Below are 13,770 nucleotides of genomic sequence, written 5' to 3' on the forward strand. Positions count from 1 at the left end.
ATAAATTCATTAAAAATCCTACAATGTTATTTTCTGGATTTTCTTTTCTCATTTTGTCCGTAATAGTTGAAGTGTACCTATGATGAAAATTACAGGCCTCTCTCATATTTTAAAGTGGGAGAACTTGCACAATTGGTGGCTGACTAAATACTTTTCTGCCCCACTGTCCACCCACACTTCGAACCCTATTCAGACTTGAGAACCTAACATCGACGAGAGTCCAAAAATATTGCCTAATGTCCACATTTTATTGACTTAAGTCCATGTTACGTCAACATATCTCAATATTGAATCGGGCCCTTCATACACATCATGCAAAATACATTGTAATTGTTGTAGTTTTTAGTCAAATGTTTTGTAAAATGCAGTATAATTTTTCATGAAAATGATTTGGGGTTAAACCATCTCTCAGTATTTGCTGGACTTGATTTCACTTAGTACGCTCCGTGTATTAAATAACATTAAATAACAATATAATCAGCTTTATTTAATGGGGCCTAACAATAAATCTACACAATGATTTAAATGTTTTCTCTTTCCGTCCTGAATGAGGTAAGTCACAGGTCCCAGTCTCCAGATTACTGTCGCCTGAATCCATTTCTCTTTCCCTGTCGCACTTGTTCTTCCTCCTGGAAAACTCGAAGGTGTAGTCTACCATGGTCATGGTGTTTCTTTTGTTTGGCATGTTTTTCTTCCACTGTTTTAGCTAAGTCAGGTCGGAGTAGGTTGAGGCGTGTTCGGATCTGGCGCGTCAGGAAGAGCTCAGCAGGGGTTTGACATGTGACTCTGTGGGGGGTCCTGCGGAACATTGGCTCAGCGATGCTTGAGAAAGACAGTATATTGTCTGTTGTCCTCAAACATTTTTTATCAGGGCTCGCTTGAGTATCTGGACTGACCTTTCTGCTGCACCAATCGAGGCAGGATGGTAAGCAGGAAGGGTCTGCTTGATTCCGTAGTTTAGGAATTGTTTGAAAGCAGAAGAGACCAGCTGTGGTCCATTATCAGAGACAATTCCATTGCACAATCCATAGGCTGCAAACAGCATTTGTAGGTTTTTGATGAAGTTTGTTAATGTCTTTGAAGTTTTGTGAAAAACTTCCAACCACTTTGAATCACTATCGATTATCACCTAACAAAGGAATGTTCTCACCCAGCAAAGGAATGTTCTCACCCAGCAAAGGAATGTTCTCACCCAGCAAAGGAATGTTCTTACCAAGCAAAGGAATGTTCTTACCAAGCAAAGGAATGTTCTTACCAAGCAAAGGAATGTTCTTACCAAGCAAAGGAATGTTCTTACCAAGCAAAGGAATGTTCTCACCCAGCAAAGGAATGTTCTCACCCAGCAAAGGAATGTTCTCACCCAGCAAAGGAATGTTCTCACCCAGCAAAGGAATGTTCTTACCAAGCAAAGGAATGTTCTTACCAAGCAAATGAATGTTCTTACCAAGCAAAGGAATGTTCTCACCCAGCAAAGGAATGTTCTTACCAAGCAAAGGAATGTTCTTACCAAGCAAAGGAATGTTCTTACCAAGCAAAGGAATGTTCTTACCAAGCAAAGGAATGTTCTTACCAAGCAAAGGAATGTTCTTACCAAGCAAAGGAATGTTTTTACCAAGCAAAGGAATGTTCTTACCAAGCAAAGGAATGTTCTTACCAAGCAAAGGAATGTTCTTACCAAGCAAAGGAATGTTCTTACCAAGCAAAGGAATGTTTTTACCAAGCAAAGGAATGTTCTAACCTCGCAAAGGAATGTTCTCACCTCTGACGTGGAAATTTCCTCTATTTACCAAATCATGGGAGCAAACCACACACACAAGTCATATTTAGTTATCAAAGTCCATCTTTAATTATATGAGCTCTATCACAAACCCTGTGACTCTCAGATCAATTCAGTGTCTATCAATGAATTCTCTGAGAGTCCCTTCCACATTGCAATAGCATTTTGACTTTCAACAGTTCAGTATCTCTAATGAAAAGTTGAGAGTCCCAACATAATGGCAAATGGGATCTTTTATAGCGAAGATCCACCCCCCCCTAGATGACATGACAGTCCACAGGTCCCAGGAACTTACACAAAGAAAGACTTTACTTCAGAGAGGAGTATCCCCTAGCCAGACAGAGTTGGCTATAAATTATCGTTCAGTTTGGTCTCCTAAACAAAGCTCTTATTTTGTCCTTGGTACAAAATGGTACCAAGACATTACCCCCACCCTATGATATATAAAAAATTGTCATTTAGATACAACCAATTCTAAATACAACCAATCCTGGACAAGCTCACGGAGAGGAGAGTGAGGCTATAGGTTAAGATAGAGGGAGCATAGAATGATTCCAGACACTGCCATTCTCCTCTCCCCGATGGGAAACATAGGGAGTGACTGGCACACAGACACAGTGGAGCAAAAGATATGTTTACACATGATGACACCTTGACCTCTCCCCTCACTGTGGCCCAAGCAACTTAGTCCTGACAGAGAACAGAGAACTGCCAATGGTCACCACTATAGTACAACAAAATACATTCTTATGAGAAATAACTCATAAGCATATCATGAAAATAAAACATCCTTTCTATGTTACCCAACTAATTCTGATTATTCCCTAACACCTCGCAAAGGAATGTTCTCACCCAGCAAAGGAATGTTTTCACCCAGCAAAGGAATGTTCTTACCTCGCAAAGGAATGTTCTCACCCAGAAAAGGAATGTTCTCACCCAGCAAAGGAATGTTCTCACCCAGCAAAGGAATGTTCTCACCCAGCAAAGGAATGTTCTTACCTCGCAAAGGAATGTTCTCACCCAGCAAAGGAATGTTCTCAGCCAGCAAAGGAATGTTCTTACATCGCAAAGGAATGTTCTCACCCAGCAAAGGAATGTTCTCACCCAGCAACGGAATGGTCTCACCCAGCAAAGGAATGGTCTCACCCAGCAAAGGAATGTTCTCACCCAGCAAAGGAATGGTCTCACCCAGCAAAGGAATGTTCTCACCCAGCAAAGGAATAGTCTCACCCAGCAAAGGAATGTTCTCACCCAGCAAAGGAATGTTCTCAGCCAGCAAAGGAATGTTCTTACATCGCAAAGGAATGTTCTCACCCAGCAAAGGAATGTTCTCACCCAGCAACGGAATGGTCTCACCCAGCAAAGGAATGGTCTCACCCAGCAAAGGAATGTTCTCACCCAGCAAAGGAATGGTCTCACCCAGCAAAGGAATGGTCTCACCCAGCAAAGGAATCGTCTCACCAAGTAAAGGAATTTTCTCACTGTGTTTTCTTTAATGGCAGGTAACTCAGAGCATCATGGAAACACAGTTCCGAGACCAGAGAGACAGCAGCCTCTGTGTCTAACTGCATGTCCAAATCCTTTCCATCCAATGTGACATTCAGTGTAACGCCCTTTTCCCATTGGAGGAAGTGTAAACTTTATACACCCCAAAAAACTGAATCATCCTCCTTACTCTTGCCATGGCTCAGAGCAGTATCAACATAGTGTGTCTGTCCTACTCTGCCATTCCTACATGCAGAGGCAATGTGTCCAACTTTAAAACAGACATGTATTTCTCATTTTTGAATCTGCAACCACGAGCAGAATGTTTTCCTCTGCTCTTGTAGCATGGTTGCTGACCAGAATTCTCTTGCCCTGTGTTATTGTTTTATACTGTTTCTCGACATTGTCATTTCTGCCCTTGAACTGTCCGTTTCCTGTCCTGGGAAATGTTTTAGCATTTTTATTCACTGCATTTACTGCTTGAGCCTCTTTTGTTACTCTGTAATATCCCTGGTGTACTTGGAAGCTAACTCCATTGATAATGCCATCTCACATGCCTTTCTGAATGTTAGATCCTTCTCTGATAGCATCTTGTGCTGCAAAGCTTCAGAGCACAGTCCACTAACAAACTGATATCTCAATGATTTTCCTAGATATGGCCAAAAACACAACTACCTGACAGCTATCGCAAAGCCAGCGCATAATCAGACACATACTCTCCTTCCTTCTGGTTATGTTTTTTTTCAAATGAAATTGCTCCGCAATCACCAGAGGTTTTGGTTTGAAGTGAGCAAGCAACACTAGCTTCAGTTCCTCATACTGGAAAGTACTTGTATCAGGTGTGATCAGTCTCTTTAATAGTCCATATGTCTCTGCACCGATCACAGAAAGAAATACACTGACATTCTTGTCGTCTTTAAGTCTTTAATGTCATTTGCAAACATCCATAGCTCCAGGAGAGAGGTGCTCATCTGGGAAACTTAACTAATTCAAAAAATGATAGTACAACACCCGCATGTTTGAGGCAGCACCTTCTGCTGGGTCTGGTCGACTGCAGGAAAACACCTGGGCAGAGTGGAACTGAGAGAGGAGAAGAGGAACATGGAGATTTGATTTCGTTAAGAACCATGTGGATTAGATTACAGTCTGCTTCTGTAACAATTAATTGGTTAATTATATATTGGATGAAAATATCTGGTAGTTCCACCCAATTGAGAAGTGTAACTTGGTGCCCACAAGATTTCACCTAATTTTAACATTCTGTCATGAAGTGCACATGTTCAACTTCATAAAAACATGTTTTCCCATCTCGAGGTTATATGAAAATGCATACTGTACGAAGTGCCAATGTGCTAAATACAGTAACATGGGACAACTGAAAACAACAAAACCACTATTTCACATTGGTAAAATAGTCCTTTAAATCAGTCACATATTTTCTTATGACAGGTGTCGTGACTTTACTGTCATTAAATTGAAGACATAGTTTTATCAAAGATTCCGTGTAATTAGTATAACGCGATCAAAGTAATTTATCCTGTAACTGAAATTAACTAGAAAGTCGGGGCACCAAGGAAAGTATTAAGATTATAAAGTTATAATTTCCCAATATAACCTTTCAGATATTTTCATATATGATCAATAGTCTTCCGATTAATTAATTATTTATTTTACCTCACGTTCGTCTCATTCCAAACGCCGTAAATTGTTGATCTGCACGAATCCAGTCTTGACTATGAGTCATCCATACATCAATTGTCTTAAATAATTTATTTATTACTAATTAATTCACAGAAATGCATAAACAAAGAGTAAATATGGTTACATGAAATGATAGAATGTGCCCGAGTGGGTTAACCCGGCAACGCGGCTTGTTTGACAAAAGGGGAGTGGGGGTAGGGAGATGTCACAACAGAGTTAATCATTTTACAATTGAAATACTATTCCTTACACATGAACGCTCACTCAGTCGGGAACAATTGCAATCAATATATATATTTACGCTCAGTATGTCGTCTTGATCGCTGGTGAAAAGTTAATTTATTTAGCAGAATTGTCCTCTCATCCTCTCTCTCTCGGTTGGGGTTAGAGGGGATTATTCAGAGTGACATTCGTTATAGAGTGGATGTTTCGGCGGTTGTGGTTCTTCGCTTTCAATGATGCCGAATTCCTAGCTGCAGTCTCTCCATCAGGGAGACTGTAGTCCCATGTATGACAACATCTCAGGCTCTGCAGCACAGAGAGCAGACAGAGGAGAGCAGGATGACATTTTCAACACCAGCGTCCACTTCACTTGGTCCAATAACCAGGAAGTGCCTCTGCATTCCACTGTTCAACTGCCTCAACCCCAGAAAGAGGATGAGGATGTCCAGCGTGATGCTGTGAAATTCTACCGCCCAAGTGCTGCCACCCGGTGAGCCAGTCCAGATATTACAACATCTCAGAAAAATTATAAAATAAATGGTTCATGTGCTTGACAATTAGGAATGCATAAGACTTGTATGTTCAGCAGATCAGCAGTTGTTCAAATAAATGTATTAAGATGTACAATGACTTCACACCCTTACCGTCGGGCTGACGGTGTCGGAGCATGAGGTCTAACACCAACGGGCCAGAGACAGTTTCTATCTACAAGCCATCAGACTGTTAAACAGCAACCACTAACATTGAGTGGCTGCTGCCAACACACTGAATCAACTCCAGCCACTTTAATAATGGGAATTGATGGGAAATGATGTAAAATATATCAATAGCCACTTTAAACAATGCTACCTAATATAATGTTTACATACCCTACATTATTCATCTCATATGTATACGTATATACTGTACTCTATATCATCTACTGCATCTTTATGTAATACATGTATCACTAGCCACTTTAACTATGCCACTTTGTTTACATACTCATCTCATATGTATATACTGTACTCGATACATCTACTGTATCTTGCCTATGCTGCTCTGTACCATCACTCATTCATATATCTTTATGTACATATTCTTTATCCCCTTACACTTGTGTATAAGACAGTAGTTTTGGAATTGTTAGTTAGATTACTTGTTGGTTATTACTGCATTGTCGGAACCAGAAGCACAAGCATTTCGCTACACTCGCATTAACATCTGCTAACCATGTGTATGTGACAAATAAAATTTGATTTGATTTGCTTAACACTTGAACTGGACTGACCACCTGCAATGTTTCCTCGCACCTTAGCACACACACACACACACACACACGCACACACACAATCATGCACAAACACACACACACACACAAACACACACACACACACATACATTCATGCTACACATCACAACTGTTGCTACCAGACTCTTATTATGATTGTTAAATACTGCACTATTGAACCCATTGCCCCTCATTGTCACGACTTCTGCCGAAGTCGTTGCCTCTCCTTGTTCGGGCGGTGCTCGGCGTTCGACGTCACCGGTCTTCCAGCCATCATTGATCCTTTTTTCATTTTCCATTGGTTTTGTCTTGTCTTCCCACACACCTGTTTTCAATCCCATTCATTACCTGTTGTGTATATAACCCTCTGTTTCCCCTCATGTCTTTGTCAGAGATTTTTTTATTGTCAGAGATTGTTTTATTGTCAGTGTAGTGTGTTGTTGTACAGGTGCGTGTCGGGTCCTTTGTACCCATGTTTGTTTGTTATGTACATTTAGTGTTATGGAGCAAACTCCGTGGACTTTATTAAAAGACTCCATTTTACACTCCGTTTGACTCTCCTGCCCCTGACTTCCCTGCCACCTATACACCTATGCATGACACTCATCCTCCCCTTCCCCAAAGCACAAGAAAATAATGGACTATTAATCATCTCCCTTGTATTATACTTATGCTACAATGTTTATTCTATTGAGACATTTTCTTTATGTTTGTATTGTTATCTTTTATGAAGTCTTATTGTTGTTGCATTATTGAGAAGGAACCTGCCAGTAAGCATTTAGTTGGACAGTGTTTACCATGTGTATCCTGTACATACAACTAATATAACTTGAAACGGTGACTTTAAATGAGACTCCAGAAGTGAGGATTGATGATGACATGTTGCATCTCCTTTCTCATCAGACCTCTCTCACAGGCAGCTGAGGAGGACTCCTCTGTGTTCTATAGAACAGTCAACAAACCCAGAACCAAGAAGACCTGGGGCCTGTTGCACAAAAGTAGAATTAAGACATCCGGGATAAATGACTCAGCTGAGCTCAATGAAGCCAAAACATGTGCGTCCAGGCTTAATTGGTTGCACAAAGACCAAGCCAGGATGAGCAGACACGGATTCATTAAGCCAGGTGAAACCAATCCTGGATAGGTGCGCGCTCACGGCTCACTCAAATAGACCCCGCCACAGATCACAGATTAACTGATTTACCATGGCAACTAGAGCCGCGTACTTTTCCCCGTCGGAAGCACAAATCCTCATGGAGGCATACGAGGAGGTAAAAGATATAATTAAGAAGAAAGGCAACACCGCCACAGTGATAAAGCAAAGAGAAAAAGCGTGGCAAAGTATTGCAGACCGCCTGAATGCGTAAGTAGTGCACAATTACACACTCACCGCTCCGCTGAAACATCACAATTGCAATTCAAATATTTAATTCACATCTCCAAAAATGCAGTTGTACTGTAATTATGAAACGGTTAAATTTTTAATTGAAATGCACTGCAGATATGAGTGAAATTGTGTAAAGTAACTCCATCACACTGTATATAGCTATGATACATTTTTTGATATTTTTACTGAAAACAAGACAAAAATACCAAGTAATTTTTTGCAGTGTGACTCCATTAAGTGTGTGTGTGTGTGTGTGTGTGTGTGTGTGTGTAGATTAAACATGAACGGGCCAAAACGGACATGGCAGCAGGTCAAAATCAAATACAAGAACATTCTGCAGAATGGTATGGTCCCTGACTAATATTTAACAAAGCACAAGCATATATTGTACCCAGAAGGTGCCTGCTCACACATTGTCTGTACTGTTTTAGCAGTGAAAAAGAATACCCACAGACAAGGCACGGGTGGTGGGTCACCAAAGGCTGACCTTACCCCAGCAGAGGACATGGCCTTGGAGCTAAATAAAGGCAGGCCCGTCTTAGAGGGGATCCCTGGGGGGAAAGAGACGAGCATAGGTTCCTCCCAAGATGCCACCCGCTTCATTCAAGGTATGTCCTTCCATCTCTACATGGGATACAACCACATTCATATTGAATCAATTTGGACTGTCTGACTTTGGTTTACCTATTGCCTTGCAGTGTCTGGCAGCACTGTGTTCCTGTTAGAGCCACCAGCACAAGCACCAGACGATGCTGATCCAGTGAGTACTCCATCAAAGGCATACTGTAGGCCTGGCATGTCTTGTCTACTAGCTTCAATATGAATCCGATTAAATGTGATAGGGTGAAGGCCCCAGTGCAGCAGCAACAGCACATGATGGAGACGATGATGAGGAGGAGACCATCTCTGGATTCCAGAAGGCATGAGGTATCATGTTAAGACTGTGAAAGTACTATTTACTCTACAATGGTGAGGAGTCCTCATCAAAATCAAAAAATCTAATTTATTTTACAGGACCCAGATGCTATACAGTGGGAAAACCAGCCTGGCAACATAGTGCGTATTAATAAAAGGACACCACGTCCTGCCAAATTCCAGCTGCGCTAATTGTATTGTGTTCACAGAGCTCACAAGCTATCAGAAAGTTGTATGGCAACCACCTCCGGCGCCAAATAGAACTGGCAGACATAGACATTCAGTACAAGAAGAAAAAGATGGAAAATCTTGCACTGGAGTCCGAAATAAAAAAGAGGACAATTAGGAAACTGGACCTTGAAATAAAAAAACTTGAGCGGGAGGTGAGATATGCCTTCAATGTACACTGTATGCTAACTGTAACACAAATGTATTAATCATTATTTTTCTTTCCTCCCCCAGCTCCAAGAAGATGACACAGCTCAAAATAAAAATTAGGTATATTCTCATAAAGTCAAGTGAGCCATGACATATGAGTTCTTATTGTGAGCACACAGGACGGTGGCATCTTTCTAAGGTTTTTTTTATTTTCCCAGCAATCAGTACAACCAAGTCATCGTTATAAGGCATCGCCCTCTTTTGCCCACCCCCCCAGCACCAGGTGTGGCCACTAGCCTATATGAAGGCCCAAAATTGTGTGTTCCTTTCTGCTCTGACAATGGCATGCCCATTCGTGCGAGATGTGGTGGATGAAGAAGCACTTGTGCTGAGGAGAGCCTTCAGGCGAGAAAGGGTCTTCAGGGACCGGTTGGACCCACTGGCCTTCCCTGATGACCATCTATATGAAAGATACAGGTTTTCTGCAGATGGCATCAGGTATCTATGCAGACTACTGGGTCCCAGGATTAAGCACCGCACTGCACGGAGCCATGCACTGAGTGTGGAGCAAATGGTTTGTGTGGCCTTGCGCTTTTTTGCTAGTGGAGCCTTCCTGTACTCAGAACAGCTGAACAAGGCCACAATTTGCCGCACAATAAGGAGTGTGTGTCTGGCTATCAAAGCATTAGCAGATGTCTTCATCTCCTTCCCTGGCCACAGAAGACTCTGTGACATCAAAGAGGAGTTCTATAGGATTGCAGGTAAGAGGATCTACAAATTACAGGACAACTGTTAACACATAGTAGGATACTCATTACTTTGTGTGACAGGTTTCCCCAATGTCATTGGTGCAGTGGACTGCACACACATAAGGATAAAAGCCCCCTCAGGTGCCCATGAGGCCGATTTTGTGAATAGGAAATCCTTTCACAGCATTAATGTTCAGGTGAACATAACTTTTTGATATTGTCTATTGACGAACACTCTGCATTGCCAGTGATGTGCATTGATTGGTGTAATATTCCTCATCTTATGATTTCAGATGGTCTGCAATGCTGACTGTGTGATCAGCAATGTTGTGGCAAAATGGCCTGGCTCAGTCCATGACTCCAGAATCTTTCGGGCCTCTGAAATCTATCAGTGCCTATCACAAGGTAAGCCACACAACCCCTATTTATAACCATCATGGCTGTGTCAAGAATATCACTGTGTTTATGAGGTAGTAATGATGAGATTTTGTGTTGACAGGTGAATTCTCTGGTGTGTTGCTGGGAGACAGGGGGTATGGCTGCCAGCCTTTTCTCCTGACACCTTTCACAGACCCCCAGGAAGCACAGCAGGCCTACAACCATGCCCATGCCAGGACCAGGGCCAGAGTTGAAATGACCTTTGGCCTCCTGAAGGCACGCTTTCACTGCCTTCACAAATTAAGGGTCAGCCCTGTTAGGGCATGTGATATTACTGTGGCTTGTGCTGTCCTCCACAATGTGGCCTGCCTGAGGAAGGAGAGGGCCCCAGAGTGCCACCAGCCATGGACTGGGACAATCCGGCAATCTTCCCTGATGACGACAGTGGTCGGCTGCTGAGGGACCAATATGTGTTGAATTATTTTAGTTAGTATGTGTGCTTTCAATTTTGGTTAAATATGTCCTGCGGTGGCAGAGGAATTTGGGTTTTTTTGGGTTCGTTTTTTGACGAATTTGCCCTCTTATGATGTTTGTGCGGTATACTGTGTGTAATACAAGGCTGCAGGGAGGCTACTGCATCCATTCATTTGTCTGTTCAGTTGATGTGTATGGATTTGTCCTGCATTTATTTTAGTGTGCAGACATGCAGGGTGTGTTATATACAGACCTTTGAATGTGTATGTATCATTTTGTATAATATGCTTGGATTCTGTGCTTTCCATCTTGTAGAGTCACTGTGACTTCAGTTTCGAAAGGAGCTGATGGTTTACCTGCTTTGTTTTGTCCTTATTCAATAAAGGAACATAATGTTACACATTGTGTTTTTATATTCATATGGAATGTGTATTTGTTTATATGACAGAGTACTAGGGCCACACTGAAGAAAAAGGATAAAGTCATACATTTATGAGGCTGGTTCTTTCTGCAGAAAAGCTACATTGTTTTTACAGTTTTGATACTTATGACAATGTGATACTTAATATTCTGGCACATCAGCATGTCTTTGTTTATGAAACCATACTGAAGTACAATTTCACGAAATGTCATTTTAACAACTGTCCTCCTTTAAAACAACTGGTTACAATATTATGACTTGTGTTTTTTTCCCCTCTGTGGCCCTAATATTCTATCATTTTATATATAGCCTTATAGTCTATGGGAAACTGTAAATTATCTAATGATAGCAACATCATCTAAAAATCATTTTGTATCCAAAATCATTGAAATTAATGATCACAAACGTTTAAATAATAACAGTGGGTCTAGTTATATGTGATAACAATGTATAGTGAGCAGTGAAATAACTATTGGTTTCCATTTGTGGTGACTGCTGACTGACATTAGGGATGAGATTAAATAGATCCTGGAATTTAGCCTGGTCTGGAGCAGGCTAGCTCCACAGAATAAATCTCCATGGTAATTTATACCATAACATATCCTCCTGCCCCCTATCCATCTTTAGTGCAACCGGATTACGGATCAATTGAGCCAGGATCACCAAGATATCCTGGCTTAATCCCTTATCCTAGTTTTGTGCAACAGGCCCCTGAACACAAGATGATCTCTGCTGTGTCCCAAATGATACCTTGTTCCCTCTAGTGCACTATGTAGTCGTGGGCTCGTGGCTTGAGACTGAGCTTTGCTTTGTATATCTGAAAGGGAACAAGACAATACCAAACTTGTCATTAAGCAGTATTTCTTTAGCTCTTTGCGTGAGGTTTAGCAAGAGGAAAATGTTGCCCTTAATGCTTTAGGTCGTCACGGGTGGTGGCACAACAAATTGGGGAATAATTACTGTAGCTTCAGTACGGTCAACGATTAATGTACAATACTATATAGCCACACTGTTATTCACTTCAGAACCTATTCAGAATTTAGATAAGTTGACTTCACATGGACATTAGTCCAAAATTGTTGTCTACTTATCTCAAGTCTGAATTGGGCCATTCATACACATCTCGCTATTAATAATGTAAAAAAAATGTTTAAATCATTTTGTAAAATGCTCCATTAAAATTATCTTCATTTAGTGTTGAACTATCCTCTTGAAGAAAAGTATATGATAAAACTGGGCTTGATTTCACCCCCCAGAAATGTCACCTATGTTTAACTAGGAGCAGCTCATTTGGGAAACTTTACTCATCCAAAACATGGTAGTACAACACGGGCATGTTTGAGGCAGCAAATTCTATCAATGTATTAAAGTTAAGAGGTCACAGGATTAACCAATCAGGTAAGTGATAATCGTGTCTGGGCAGATTACCAAGTTAATAGACCAATCTATTACACCATCCATCCACCAGCCTAGAATAGACACAGTCTGTCTGAAATGGCATCCTATTACCTATATACTGTCAGGTGACATTTCAGATGCAGCCATCCTCTCTAATAGTTAGAAGTCAAACAAATGATGTCAGGAACTACAAATGTCAAGTCACTATTGTGGATTGTCTTTGCAATGACGTCTCACAAATCATCATCGCCATGGTGATGCTCCATGACAATTTATTTGGACGGTTGAAGTGTTGTAGAGGAGTGGGAGAAACAACACTACACCCTTTGGGAAAACCTTAAAGGGTTGTTTCGGCTGTCCCCATAGGAGAACCCTTTCAACAGACCAGATGTTTTTTAACTTTCTGTGGAGAAACCGTACCCGTTACATTAGGAAACTGTTGCATTGAACACATGAGTATGGTGGGCTGAATTTTCTGGACATTCCTACTTTAAATAATACTTTTAAGATCAATTTGATGAAACACTTCCTAAGAACTACTTCTATGTGAAACTTTATTCCTCATCATGCCTTTTCTACTTTGGTGGCCTTAACTTCATGTTGGTTTGCTATTGATAAAGTTCCAGTGAAGCTCTGCTTTTCATCAACAGGTTTTCTAGTCATAGTCCTTCATTTAGAAGCATCATTTCTCTCCACACATATATTATATTTGGAATAATCAGCACATATTGTATAACAATTAATCTTTGTTTTTAAAATATTGGTTGAGAAATAATATCCTATTGGTGAGACAACTTGAAAATGCAGAGTATTTTACTTCATTATGACTCATTCTTATCACTTTACAAGATCCTTATAACACTTAAAGAGTTTACAATTATTTTAGTCTCCATTCCCTCAAGTGTTGCTTTATTTTTTATTTACTTATTTAACTAGGCAAGTCAGTTAGGAACAAATTCTTATTTACAATGACAGCAGATTAATAACTGCTTTGTTCAGGGGCAGAACAACAGACTTCTACCTTGTCAGCTTGGGGACTCAATCTCGCAACCTTTCCGGTTACTAGTCCAATGCTTTAACCACTAGGCTACCTGCCACCCCATTATTCAGGAGCATGTTAAGACCCTCAGAACCTATCTTCGATTACCCCTGTTGACTCAATAGTAGTAAAGATTTGTTTTTGTTTTAGTCTACTCAACAACAGAGCGATACCTT

General features: G+C 40.9%; 1 long non-coding RNA gene across 1 annotated transcript; it reads left to right on the forward strand.

Annotated features, from left to right (window-relative positions):
- Nucleotides 1-8,745: 8,745 nt before the first annotated feature.
- On the forward strand, nt 8,746-9,124 carry LOC135534955 (uncharacterized). The gene is made up of 3 exons (XR_010454779.1): nt 8,746-8,769; nt 8,857-8,898; nt 8,967-9,124. It is a non-coding gene; the product is annotated as an uncharacterized LOC135534955 (long non-coding RNA).
- Nucleotides 9,125-13,770: the final 4,646 nt, after the last annotated feature.

The sequence above is a fragment of the Oncorhynchus masou genome, chromosome 5, assembly GCF_036934945.1.
Source record: "Oncorhynchus masou masou isolate Uvic2021 chromosome 5, UVic_Omas_1.1, whole genome shotgun sequence".
Taxonomy (NCBI): Eukaryota; Metazoa; Chordata; class Actinopteri; order Salmoniformes; family Salmonidae; genus Oncorhynchus; species Oncorhynchus masou.